Source organism: Schistocerca piceifrons, chromosome X (assembly GCF_021461385.2).
Source record: "Schistocerca piceifrons isolate TAMUIC-IGC-003096 chromosome X, iqSchPice1.1, whole genome shotgun sequence".
Classification (NCBI taxonomy): domain Eukaryota; kingdom Metazoa; phylum Arthropoda; class Insecta; order Orthoptera; family Acrididae; genus Schistocerca; species Schistocerca piceifrons.
The window spans coordinates 648,381,950-648,396,881 of record NC_060149.1 but is presented as its reverse complement, the minus strand read 5'-3'; the positions used below and the strand labels follow the sequence as shown (position 1 = coordinate 648,396,881).

Sequence of the window (14,932 nt, the reverse complement as noted above, 5' to 3'; positions counted from 1 at the left end):
CTTTTGAGAACGTTAAAAATGTATCTGTACAGAGACTTTGAAATCCATGCAGCTATGTGGCATTCCACTGCTGCTCTAGCGTCAGAGGGCAGGCAACCCCTTGTACACCCTTTATATTCCATATGCCTAACAAGCAGGCACTAAAGCAGCAGTGGCTCATCACTTTGCTGAGTGAGTGTCGAAGCCTCTGATCAGTTACATTCAACAAAGATACATAGTTGTTGCCAACCTGACGGATCATAGAGGAGCCTTCTGCCACTTTATTAACACATGTGTCAGAGTTGGAACCCCCCACCACAGGAGAGCACAAAACAGGAATGCTGAAAAAGCGTAAACATCCGTTACTGCTTTGTATCATGTTTAGATTTCATTGAATGGTTTTAAATGGTCCCTGTTGGTGCCACCCTGTACACTAGTGCAAAAATTGCAGTCAGGCTGCACTCCATAGGGGTGTGATCATGTTCACTTGGGGCGCCAGACCACAGTGTCCGTAGAGAACGATTGAATCATCCAGGGAGTGTCAGTGGTGTCAAAAAGTCGGCAATAAAGTGATTATGTTGCTCTTCACAATGCAAAGTGTTGTTTTCAACCACAAAATGTGTGGGAATCAATGCCCCAGGGAAGGAGTGGTTTTGTGGATGCCCTTTATGTCTCCTCTTGAGGGTTTTTTGTGTCAGTTCTGAGTAGCTGTGTATCAGAAATGTTTTCATGGCCACCCATAAGAGAACTGGGTGATTTCAGGGTTGGGTGTTGTGGTTCTGGCCTCCATCATATAGGAATCAAAAGATGATGTGAAATGTGGGTAAGAGGGAGTGCAATGACCTTACCATTATGTGACACATCCATGATGCCTCTGGGCAGAATTGTGGTGAAATTTTGTGTCAGTGTGTTATCATTAACCCACCTTGCACCTCACATGAACTTGTGAGCTGTGGTCTTTTTTCATGTGTGTTGACACCTTGCTGTTCAAGGATACCTGAGCTTGAAGGTGACATTCCAATTAACCACTGTTTTGCACGGTTACAGAGGGATATTGTAGGCATATTTGAGCGAAATTTCAAACTTATGTGCTTCAATGGAAGACAGTCACAGGGTTTCAGAAAAAATGTTGAATGTTCCGCTTTCAGTGTAAGTTGCCATGCCACATTCTTACAAATACACTGTTTATAATAAGACAAATTGACAATATGCCCTTTACAGCCAGGGCAGCTCAAGAGCCAATATGTATCTGAGTTGATTAGGCTGACCAATGCTGCACATCCACTAGTGATGAGCAGAATACGCTGGGGCAATGATTATAGGGACAGCACCTAGGCTAGGGAAAACAGTGGGGTTATCCAATGACTGTCCTGCAACTCGTTGACTGTCATAAACTGTTGCCAACTGTCCTATTTTGTGGCAGGCTCCACACACGGCCTCTGTGTGTGGGCAAACCTGTTGAACATGTACTAAACCGAGCGAGGTGGCGCAGTGGTTAAACACTGGACTCGCATTCGGGAGGACGACGGTTCAATCCCGCGTCCAACCATCCTGATTTAGGTTTTCTGTGATTTCCCTAAATCGCTCCAGGCAAATGCTGGGATGGTTCCTTTCAAAGGGCACGGCCGACTTCCTTCCCCATCCTTCCGTAATCCGATGAGACCGATGACCTCGCTGTCTGGTCTCCTTCCCCAAAACAACCTAACCCAACCCAACATTTACTAAATGACATTTGGGCCAGACTGCTGGGATGCACATTGATGATCACATCCATAATCATTGAATCTGCATACAATGTAGCTCACTGGGGACACTCAAAACAACACTTGCACAAGAGGTCTTAAAGGTTGATGAACCATGCCATGTAAGACTGCCTTGGCCAGTTGTAGTACTTCTTGATGCAATAATTTACCAACAGCTGTATGATTTGTAGAAGTTTATTTTATTTTATGAACTTCTATGTGCTACCAGTTTCGGCATTACATTGATGCCATCTTCACGCCCCACGCGTCATAGTCGTAAAATCGTTATACATGGAAGGAGCCATATAACTGGATCCGTGAATCAATCGTCCTGCAACAGCTCTTGGTGGCCAGGTGACACAGACTGAGGTGGTTTGCATATGGCTCCTTCCGTGTATAGCGATTTTACGACTATGATGAGTGGGACCTGAAGATTGCATCAATGTAATGCCAAAACTGGTAGCACATAGGCATTCATAAAATAAAATAAACTTCTAGAAATCATATGGCTGTTGGTAAATTATTGCATCAAGAAGTTCATACCAGCCGTCGTCCCACGATCCATAATGGATCAAAGAAGATTAAAGTTGTAGTACTGGTTGAACTGTAACTGTGTTGCCACCAGATGGGTGTGATGACACAAAATTCTGCGTGAGCAACTGATGAAGTTCATCACAGGTAAGTTTTTCAGGATTGGTAGAGGGCTTCAAATTCTGAATGAATGATTTCATATAAACATGCACTCAGCAGCAAGAATTGGCACAAGATAATCCTCCCACCTTTCTGTAGTCTCATGAAAATCGACAGACATCAGCATCAATAGGGAAGAAAGCTTCTCTGCCAATGCCTAGCCGACTATCAGTGTGACACAAGTAAGGAACAATGCTGCAGTATGTTTGAACAGTTCCTTCATTTGCTACTGTTGCAGCTTTCGTTGTTGCTCCTGGAGGCACTACTGCTCCTTCCAGCATTGCAAAAATGCCGGGTTCCATGGTGGCCACAATTTAACACTAGGAGAAAAACAATGAAGAGCATTACACATGTGTGAATGTCGAATGTCACCACTTTAGTATCAGCACAAGTATGATAATCCTGTGGAATCATCACTGTGGCCACAACTGTAACAACAGCATGAATGTAACTGTGCTAGGTGATGGTGGCTTCACTGCAAGGCAGGGAGCTGAACCCTGGAAGATGGTATGAATCTAGACGTGCCAGTTAATCTACGGGGCAGCACGAAGGAAAACACAACATGCGACCAGTGCGAGCAACTGAGCACAGAGCACACAGAACAGAGCACTATGCAAGGCTAAGGGAAGGACCACAGGTGTCGAAATCAGCAATAGAACTCCCAGTCCAGGTCTATTGGCTGTGGCAGGAAAATACCTGGGTCAGTGGCTCTGCCCATGCCACACTTCGCGCATGTTTTCTATGGCAGCATTCTGCACTATTCTGCTATTATACCCATGTCAGCTCCTCTGCCTCCATCTTGATTTCCACTGGCAGTGAGACAAAAGCTTAAGAACTCATACCTACAGGCTCAACCTTCTTTCCCTAGTATTTTTTGTTCATTAATATCTTTCTTTGTTATTGTTACTTGTTATCCTGTTTTACTTTAATGCTTATACTCTACTGAATTCCTTTGTTAATATGTTTCTCTCAAATTTGCCCACCACCACCACCACCACCACCACCACCACCACTTCTACCTCTACATCTATTTCTGTTATCTCCCACTACGTAATCTCACCTGTATGTTTGATGTCTCCATGTCCAACTTCCTGTTTGAATGATTAAGTAATTGTTACCAAAAGGCTAATTGTGAACTATAAAATTACTGCATATTACTTTATTGTTTGAAGACATTCAGTTGTAAGAGTCTTCACGTTTCCCATGATGCTTTTTATTGGATAAGTAATGTATCCACTGAACAAAGAGTTCCTATTAAATTAAAACACAAATTTTGTAACTTATTCTTTGAATTTTTATCAGCTTCATTCAAATTTTCTCAGCTAGTAATTAAATATGCTATTAAAAACTTATAAATATTGTCCCAGGAGGAATGGTCAGTATTCAGGCATTTTAGAGCACGACAATGATTCAAAGCAAAAAAGGCTAGTAAACATGAGCTCTAAAATGAATACCTAAGAACCATGAACATTTCATCTTTGATACTGTGAAACAAATCTCTTCTTCATCTACATCTACATACATACTCCCCAAACCACCGTGTGATGTACCACTATTAGCCTTTGCTTTCCTGTTCTGCTCGCAAATGGATTGACAGAAAAATGAATGTCTACATACCTGTGTACAAGCCGTAATTTCTCCTATCTTATCTTATCTGCGTGGTCCATTACGTGAAATGTACTGTACATTGGCAGCAGTAGAATTGTCCTGCAGTAAGCCTCAAATGCTGGGTTTCTAAATTTTCACAATTGTCCTTGTGAAAAGAACTTCATCTTCCCTCCAGGGGTTCCCATTTGAGTTCACAAAGCATCTCTAATACTTGAGTGCTGATTGAACCTACCAGTTACAAATGCCTTTGAATTGCTTCAATGTCTTCCTTAAATCTGACCTGGTGGGATCCCAAGCACTCAAACAGTACTCAGGAATGGGTTGCACTTGTGTTCTATATGCTATCTCCTTTATAGATCTCCTTTATAGATAAATGTAAATTATTGCAGATGAATAGGAAAAAGAATCCTGTAATGTTTGAATACTCCATTAATAGTGTAGTGCTTGACACAGTCACGTCGATTAAATATTTGGGCGTAACACTGCAGAGCGATATGAAGTGGGACAAGCATGTAATGGCAGTTGTGGGGAAGGCGGATAGTTGTCTTCAGTTCATTGGTAGAATTTTGGGACGATGTGGTTCATCTGTGAAGGAGACCACTTATAAAACACTAATACGACCTATTCTTGAGTACTGCTCAAGCGTTTGGGATCCCTATCAGGTTGGATTGAGGGAGGACACAAAAGCAATTCAGAGGCGGGCTGCTAGATTTGTTACTGGTAGGTTTTATCATCATGCGAGTGTTAAGGAAATGCTTCAGAAACTCGGGTGGGAGTCTCTAGAGGAAAGGAGGCGTTCTTTTCGTGAATCGCTACTGAGGAAATTTAGAGAACAAGCATTTGAGGCTGACTGCAGTACAATTATACTGCTGCTAACTTACATTTCACGGAAAGACCACAAAGATAAGATAAGAGAGATTAGGGCTCGTACAGAGGCATATAGGCAGTCATTTTTCCCTCGTTCTGTTTGGGAGTGGAACAGGGAGAGATGATGTTAGTTGTGGTACGAGGTACCCTCCGCCACGCACCTTATGGTGGATTGCGGAGTATGTATGTAGATGTAGATGTAGATGAGCCACACTTTCAACCATTCACCTTCCATGCCACCGTCCTTACATGCTCGTTCCATTTCATATCCCTTTGCAACATTACGGTTAGATATTTAATCAACGTGACTGTGTCAAGCAGCACACTGCTAACATTGTATTCTAACATTATGGGATAGTTTTTCCTACTCATTTGATTTATTTACAGTTTTCTACATTTAGAGCAAGCTGCCAGTCATCACACCAACTACAAATTTTCTCTCTGTCATCTTGTATCCTCCTACAATCACTCCATGATGATACCTCCCTGTACACTACAGCATCATCAGCAAACAACTGCAAACTGCTGCTCACACTATCAGTCAGATCATTCATGTACACAGAAAATAAGAGTGGTCCTATTACATTTCCCTTGACCACACCTGATGATACTCTTGCCTCTGATGAACACTCGCCATCAAGGACAATGTACTGGGTTCTATTACTTAAGAAATTCTGCTTGCTTGTACCTTCGTTAACAGTCTGCAGCAGGGCACCTTGTGATACACTTTCCAGAAATCTAGGGATATGGAATCTGCGTGTTGGTTTCATCCACAGTTAAGAGGTCATTGTGCGAGGAGAGGGCAAATTGAGTTTCCCATGAGTGATACTTCCTAAATCCATGCTGATTTGTGGACAGAAGTTTTTCTGTCTCAAAGAAATTTATTATGTTCAAAATCAGAATATGTTCAAGAAATCTGCAGCAAACTGATGTTAAGGATGTTGGTCTGTAATCATATGAGTCTGTTCTTTTACCCTTCTTATACATATCTTCTGCTGCAAGCTATTTTCTTCCCATATTTTGGTAGGAGGTAGTATTGATGAAAACAAGAAAAAAATTGTCTGGTTAAACATGGGCTCTAAAATCCATACCTTAAGAGCTACTTGTTCAGTAGAAGAAATGTGTTTCACAGTAGCGAAGATGAACAAGTGCTCATAGCTCTTAAGGAATGTGCTTTAGGGCCCGTGTTGACGGGACTGTTTTGACCACACTACTACCTCTGAAAATATAGAAAGCAAAGAGCTTGCAGTAGAAGAAATTTGTTTCAGAATATCAAAGATGAAGAAGTGCTCATAGCTCTTACGGTATGCGTTGTATAACCTGTGTTTACTAGACTTTTTTCCCTCAAATGATCATTCTTGTCATATCTGCAAATATTAACCATTCCCCTGGACACCGTGTATGTGCACATATTTTCAACCCATGATCTATATTCAGACTATTTCTGTTCCATACAGTTAACTAATAAGGCTTGTTACTTATGTTTGATCTCTGTGCATGTGATAAATGTGTCCTAATGTTGTCACAAATTGAGTGCATGATTCATACAGCAATCATGATTGTCTATAATCAGGCAATGCATTGAATTGATTGCATTGCAGCTATTCAACAAAGCATATTTTGTCAAATGCTTTATTCTGATAACTTTTAAACATTTTTTATGTATTTCTACTACTTTACAAGATACTTAAGCTTGATTTTTTTGTTTTAGGTTTGCCACTGTTCTTCTATGGCTGTATATGAGGAGACCAATTGTCCAAAGATCAAGCGACAAGTTTAGTTGTAATGTTGTGATTTCAGTGTAAAACATTCAAAGAAATTTAAAAGTTACCTTCAAAGTCACATATAGAGGAGCCTTTTTTGTTAGTATTATAGTAATTGAAAGGTTTTTATTTATGGCTATTGTTTAGGATTTTAAGTGCAGAAACGGAAGACTGGTATGGTATTGCCAGTATTTTTGTGCTCATACCCTAAGCTACTGGTGTTAATGTAAACAGTTGACTGGTAGAGAAATGCAGCATTTTACAAATGTGCTCTTGTACAAGAAACTGTTGAAGAAAACTAAATGCAACTTTTAAGAAGCGACAAGAAATACATTTTGCCCTAGTAAGGTTATATATGATCACTTAATGTGTAATATTAGCACTTCCAGTTTATCTGAGTTCACGAACAATTCTCTGCTATAAAAAGTTCATTTTATTCTTACTTACCACCTTATGTTTCACGTGGGTGCCATGCACTCTGATACAGATTGTTTGCTCTGTGTGAAGTCTCTGTCATTGCACAGCTGGTATTAGAACACCTTTGGTAATCTTTTGACAGTTGTACTGCCCGGGCCAGCCTCACCATTTGTCAGTGTCTCTGAATTGAATCTTGTGAGAGGGTAAATGGTGAAGGATGGATAGAGGCACAAAGGCACATTGGAATGAATAAAAGCAAAAGCTTGTATCATCCTCGCTATAACATTCACAAGAAGAATTTTTCCATTTGTATCTTTCTGCAACACCATTTCAGCTAACTGTTCATCCACACATTCTGATTTCATCAGTTGTATGTTTTCATCCCACTACAGGGTGTAGGAGCACTTGTAAGAAGAAGGTGGAAACCTTTCATAAATTGATAGATTGGATCCTTCCAACATGTCTGTCATCAATTAAACATGGACAAAGTGAAACTAATGTTGGCTTGTCAGTTACCTTGTCAGTAACAGAGTCATCTTGCCCACACTTCTGAAACCAGCTCTATCCTCAGAATCTGATGAGCCACAAAAGAGAACACACAATGGTTGTCCTTTTACTGCCAAGTGCTTGACCAGGTTGCACAATTTTTCATAGCCTTCTAGTCTAATGTGTAACCATGAACTAGCCAAAATTCTCAGCGTGAAGGTCAGGTGACTGTCTTAATGTCATTGTCACTGTCTAAGCTGTTATAGTGAGCATGTAGTCTAACCCTTTCTTATAGAATTGTGAAAGATTGCAGCAATTTGTTCAAATGTAGATTCACATGAATATTATGTTGTGTCATGTTCAGAGAGCAAGCTAAAAACCTTTTCCTCCCTTTTAACATTGTAAGCTGTTGATAGATATCTCCTTACATCTTGGTGCGAAAGTAGTACCTCTAGTTCCCAACAGATAGCAGAAAAATGTGGTCTTATGTAGCACTCTACAGCTAGCAGAGCTCAGGTTACCATCATTCTTTATGTTACCCTGTAGAGTGAGTATTGACTTATCTCCTGGCATTAAGGATTAAATAATACAGGGTGTTTCAAAATTTTTTATTCGATTTCACAAGACTGTCTTGTATGTGAATGAAGATACGAATTTATACTCGTGTATTAGATTATGACGTTTTTGTTTTCAGAAGAACCCTCTGATTTTAAAAGGGGATATCTTTTACATGCATACAACCTTGATGTACTTTTTACAACTATACTTAAGATCAAAGGTTTCATTTACCTTCAACAAATGTTCAGTGTGGCTTCCACTGGACACATGACAAACAACCAGATGATAGTCAAAGTCATCTAACACTTTTACAAGCATTCACTACTGTTGCTATGTCCTGTCACAGTTCACCAAAAGTTGTTGGAAGGGGAGGCACATAGACAGAGTTCCATAGTTTAAAAAATAAAAATAAAATAAACTCACTAGTCATACTCAGCGAGCCTGGAGACCAATGGAGCAATGTACACCCCGTGCGGTAGATGCACTGTCATACTAGTCATGAAAATGCTGCTGCACAGGTGTAATAGAAATGCACCTGTTGAAAAAGAGAATGCAAAATGCCCTTTTGTCACCACATTATTACCATTTTGACTTGACGCACCTTGGGTAATGTCCAACCAAGCAAACAAGCTAGCTGCAGCAGCTAGACCACTACCAACAGCTGCATGAACTGACAGCTTACAGCTGGAGCCAAGATAAATTTGATACTTAAATTAAAATTTACTTGAGTTTATATCTTCGTTCATGTAGACTATATAATCTTGTGAAATTGGATGAATCTTATGGAAACATGCTGTATATTGACTATAGAACAATATTATTTATGTTGTGGTCGTCAGGAGTCAGAAAGCCCTTAACAATAATTGTTTTTAAATCTTTCAGTTCTAATGTTTCAGTCAATGGGTGAAACTGTACAACAAGAAAGGTGGAAAAACTTGGGAAGCCTAAATGAAAGTTCCCTTCATCCACCACATATTTAATTCATACTAAAGAAGAAAAAAATTAAGTTTTCTTTTGAAACTTTTTGGAATTGTTTAACATCTTGAAGAATTTAAAGTCTGGTTCTTCATCAAAGCAGTGTCCGTTTTTCTTCTCTAAGTATCAAAAATGTAGATTCAATTTCATGTTGTACTTAAGCATATACAAAACTGCCTTCATAGTTTCCAAGCAAAACTTATGAGGTAGGGGTTCCATTTTTGTCAGTTCCATTATTTTGTAAGTACTGGTGATGTACTGCTTTTATGTGAAATGTTCTTCTCTCATTTGGTGTACCAACTGCTTTGTTTAATTTGCCTCAGTATGCATTCAGGATAAGTGATTCTCCTTTAATGATGCTCTCGCTTGATCACCATGTTGTGTAAATCTGTAACTGTTCATTTTGATGATTTGGATTAAATTCTACTTTTCACTCAATTTAGTAGTCATGTCACATACTACTATTCTTTTTTCCCATCCGTATAGGACATCATTGCTTTCGGCTCTATTTGGTATGTGGGGACCACATCATATATTGATGAGACACAGTGTTAATCATCTTTCTTCTGTCTATTGTACACGTATTATCACTTTGTTCCTATATGCTGCAAGTGTTCCACTGCTTTAATCTGCCCAGTCTCTTCTTACATGCCTGCTTCCACTGATAATCTTACTGCCTCCTCTTTCTGTACATGTTGTGGAAGCCAGAAGTGTGTATGTGTACAGTCCTTATCAGATGTGCTTTGGCTTAGGAAGATGATTCACCAGTATATTTCCTTCTGATGTTATTTTGACTGAGTTTTATAATGGTGCTGCTTCTAAAAACCTCAGAACTTTTTGCTTCAGACATTAGTCATTGCAAGATCATACTTGATAAATCATCACTGGTGTTACTGTGTGACATGTCAAGTTTACTTTCTGTAGCTGCCAACAAATATAATGTGATAAAATTGTCCCTAAGACCGTAAACGTATCAAATCTGTACATAGCACCTGTGCAATGTGAGTGTATAATTTGTCATGTGATAAACATTATTTTTACCAATGATGATAATTTTAAAAGGTTTCTTCTGTGCAGTCACTGTATGTCTTATGAAGACAATGTGTGTGACAGCTCTTCAAATGCCTAAAAAGTGACAGAAACTTTCAGTTCTGTATTTTCTGCATAGTAATAATGATAAAACTAAACTGATAACATGTTATATTATTTATTGTATAATTAGTTAGTTCTTATAATAGGTATTTCCTTTTTTTCTTCAGCTACAAAAAGTATTATAATGTGCACCAAAAGAAAGCAATAGAAAGTGTGTGTGTGTGTGTGTGTGTGTGTGTGTGTGGGAGGGGGAGAGAGAGAGAGAGAGAGAGAGAGAGAAAATTTTTAATCAGTGAATCTGGAAAACTTGTTCTGAACTGTTTATGATGTGAAACTAAACTGTAAATAATTATTATGAAACAGTGTGATGAACAATGGACATATTTTATACCTTTGATGAGTTATTAATTACTCAAGAGGACTTGGAATGTTCAGCTATGTTAGTTTATACTAGTAAAACTACTGAAGAAATAACCATTTGTCAGAAAGAATGCTAACAAGGAAGAAAATTGTTTGTGTGGGAGTTATTGAGGTGAGGAATACTGAAAGGGGGGGGGGGGGGGTAGAAGAGGAGGAAAAAGGTGTGAAATAATTTTCAAAATAATAACTGTTCTCTTCCCATTGAGGAACTGCTAAATGATTGAAGTCACATATAATATTGATATTTCCATCATTTCCTTTTAATGCACAGAAATGTATTTCTAAAACTTAAGTTTTCTAGAATTAATTAGCTCTTGTGGCGTCTTGTCTGTCTGACCTGTGCCTAATAGGAAAGGTATAATGTGAGTCACATTTGTAAATTATTCGAAAGAAACTCTGCAAGACGACATTATTGCGTTACTTCATTGTCATGTTACTCATTAAAATTAGGTAAAGTGTTATAAAAGTGTGGGAGAGGTATTCTTTTAAGTGTACCATTCCTAAATTAAATTTAACTTAACAAAAGGAAGAAAGTCACCTATTCAGTTGTCACTGAATACACATAATGTGATAATTTAGAGACAATGACATCAGAATAAAAGAAGAATAATATTAGAAAATGTAGCTTTATCCTAAAGAAATAATTAAGTGAGCTTAAGAATTAAAATGCTAGTCAGAAACATATTCTACATACTCCAGTAAAAGCAATGGTTAGATCATATCCACCAGGATTCATCCTTTTCATTGCACTAGCAATAAAATGAAAAAATTAGTACTACATCTTAAACTGTAGAACTGGAGGAATGTAGCTGTGGTAGTAGAGGAGAGGAAAATGAATTTCTTGATTGCAGTCTTTTTAACAATCAAGACATACAAAGTATTGATTGCATTCCCCATCCGTATGTTAGATCTCTACTGACTTGAAAGTTCCAAAATGATGCATGTTTTCATATGTATTTATATATATATATATATATTTAGCAAATTTATTTTTTTAAAGTTATTGATGAAAAACTGAGAAATGTAAATAAATTCTGTCATACCTAATTAATGAATGTTACACTGTCTGAAATGATGTGCTTGATATTCATTGGCAATTAAGAGGCTGACATATGTAACAGAAAAAATGAAATAAAAGGATAAAGAGACATTGGTGTGAGAGATCAGTTTTATTGTTTTCTAGAAAATACTTCGTGTGAAATATACTGCTGATAGCTTGTCAGTAAGTCTTTGTAGATGAGTGTCTATTGCAATGTTGAGAATAAAATAGCAGTATTTGTTTCTGTTTCTTGTATCTGTTATGCTAAGAGGGTCAGACTAGAAGTTTGAAGAATGAATGGGTGTTAGTAAAGTCTATGTTAAATCTAATGTATAATGTAATTCATGACTGTCAGAAAGACTGGAGGAACCTGCAGTATTGCTTGCATAAGCTCTTGGCAATTGCGTTTAACATCTGACAATTGTTCTCCTTCCGCAAGCTTCTTACTTTTTACTTAAAATAATTTAGCCGTAAACTTGCAACGTAATGTCATCCTTGATGCACTAAAGCAGCCTTTACTTAATAAAATGCCTTTATGTGTGGAGAGAGATTAAAGAAACACATGTTGTGGCTATCTAATAAAATATAAAAACTGCATTTTAACAGATGAAATGCAGTCATATGTAATTGAAGACAACATGCAGCATGTTGGCTGGGCTATAGCCTTCTACAAGAGTGGCTCTGTATGAAGCAAGGAAGTATGTCAGAGGTTCTTTGTAGGTTGCTTTTGTCACAGTGCTTATCCATTGAAAGTGAAGAATAAAATGCGTGCACAATAATGGTACATATGACATATAGCCCGACACTAACTAGACCAGTCACTACTGCAAAACACATAACACGTGTGAAAGAAGATCAATGCTAAGTCGAAAGCTAAAAGTTAAGTAGAGAGCAAGCCTTAAGACTATAAAGAATGACAGCCGAAACCAGTAATGATGAGCAAAAGTCAGAATCATCTTACAAGACACACAATCTAACAGAATTCAAAATTAAAGCCCAAGCCTGGAAAGTGAAGCAGTAGTTGTATGTGACAAGTGGCATAACTAAAACTTCCATAATGAAATACAAACTTCTCAAACTGTCTGGTGAAGGGGAATTTATTTGTAGTAGAGTGCAAAAGTTTGATGGAAACCTGAAACTTGTGGCTGCCTAACTTGGAACTACAGGCCTTACAAATAATGTCACCTCCATTGTCTGAATGTGCCTTAATATCCCTGGAGTGGCAGAATATTAGATACACCCTTCTTTTAATTGGCTGATAGGAGCAGTAGTGCACGAGTTGGAATGGGGACTGATGACATGAGGATACAGGGTTAGTGGGCATCCCTGCCAACAGCTTCGTGGCAGTTGGTGGTGTGGGCGAGACCTTAGGGAGTTGGTCTTTTAATGTGGATGGGCAATTGAAGACAGCAGTTTGACATCTGTAGTCTATTGCTCATGATAATCTCAACATGGTGAGCCTACATGTTGGTAGGGATTGAGGGAAAGAACTTCATCTGCTAGAGTGTGTAAGTTTGTGATATGATAGTCTGTATCTGGACTGTCTAGGAGGTACAGAGGGCAGTGTTGATGGTCTCTGGTGGTTACTTTGGCTGTGCTTGTATTGGGGGTAAAACATCATTTAGCTGTTGTGGTTGGAGCTGATTTCAGTATTGCGTAAAATGCTCTTGTCTGAATTGTACTTAAACATTTAGTGACCCACATGACCAATGATGTCCTCCCTGGTGTGAGACTGTATGTGTGAACCCAGACTAGAGAGCCTTTATGGTAGAATAGGTGCAACTGTGGTGTTTGAGCCCTCTGGGTAAAGCACCGGAGACTGAAAGAGATACCTGTGCAGCATGTTGGCTGGGCTATAGCCTTCTACAAGAGTGGCTCTGTATGAAGCAAGGAAGTATGTCAGAGGTTCTTTGTAGGTTGCTTTTGTCATATTTTGTTCATTTAGGACTTGAATGGTCTGACCAACCACTCTGCTTCCAAGTTCAATACAGGATGATAAGGAGTGGTGGTCAGATACGTTATGCTATTTGTTTAGCAAAAGGAATGGAACTTGGATACTGTGAACTGTGAGCCATTGTCAGTTATAATGGCGTGTGGCATTCCCTCAGTGGCAAAGATAATCTCTGGTGACCAGATTGTAAATGCCGATGCCCCTGAAAGAATCTAGACAATGTATGGGAAATTAGAGTGTATCCACAAGTAACCACAGAACCCGCTTGAAAAAGCCTGCAAAATGTATGTACATGTGGTCCCGTAGCAGATCAGGACTGAGTCATGTGGAGAAGTTCTGTGCTGGATTTGACTGATTTAATGCTCATGTCTGGCTGGTCTGGATTGCGTGTTCAGTCTCAGTGTCAATGTGTGGACAGTATAAATATGCTTTGTTGATGTGTTCATTATAAATATCTTTCAGTGTGCCTCATGTAGTAACTTGAAGATATGTGGACAGAGCATAGTTAGGATCGCATTCCAGTACTCTGACTTTTTGGTTAATGGTTAACTCTGTGGCTCATTGAAAAATACATTTGAAGTACTGATTCAGTAGCTTTGGACAGAGTCTCCGTACAACTAAGATGCACATAAAGTACTAATTTGGGGAACATATCTTCCTGATCTGTAAGTCTAATGACCTCCTCAACTGCTGTGGGGAACGTGTGCAGCAGGTCCCTAATGTTGTCATCAAGCTGGAAACAAACTGCCTCTTACTTATCAAATTTGTGATCAGACCCGTAGGCAGACAGTTACAGAGCATTGGCATTGGCATGTTGGGTAGTGGGTTAGTTGTGTATGTTATAATGGTAGCTGCTTGAAAATGACATCATAGGTGGTAATAGTTGTTTTATCTGCTAGGTTCACTTGGGGGACAATAAGCTTAATTAGTGACTTACCGTCCAAGATCAGGTGGAATTTTGTACTGTATAAGAAAAATTGGAATTTTGTTATACTGTAGCTAATAGTCAGTGCCTCCTTTTATATTTCACTGTAGTTCAACTATGTCACTACACGTGTTTTAAATATATATGCAGCAGGTTGATTCATGCTGTTGTTAAGGTTATATGATAGCTCAGCACTTATCCAGGACCAGGACCGAATGTTCTGGTATAAATGTGACCAGTCAGGGAGCAGACTTCAAACACTTTTTTGGATTTAAGAACACTTCATGACAAGTAGCAGACTACTGAACATTGACTCCATTTTTCTGAAGTTGATTTCTGCACAGCATTAGGTGTAAATTTGCCATAATAAGCTATCTTGCCTAAAACCAACTACAATTGCTTAAAAAACCTTTTGGCATA

The 14,932-nt window shown here is 38.8% G+C and overlaps 1 protein-coding gene across 1 annotated transcript in view; it reads left to right on the top strand.

Annotated features, from left to right (window-relative positions):
* The window catches only part of LOC124721152 (5'-AMP-activated protein kinase catalytic subunit alpha-2), a 172,656-nt gene extending 160,909 nt beyond the window's left edge, over positions 1–11,747 (top strand). The window contains exon 13 of the mRNA XM_047245972.1: positions 6,598–11,747. The gene's annotated coding sequence lies outside the window, so the exon portion shown is untranslated. The remainder of the gene's footprint in view (positions 1–6,597) is intronic.
* Positions 11,748–14,932: the final 3,185 nt, after the last annotated feature.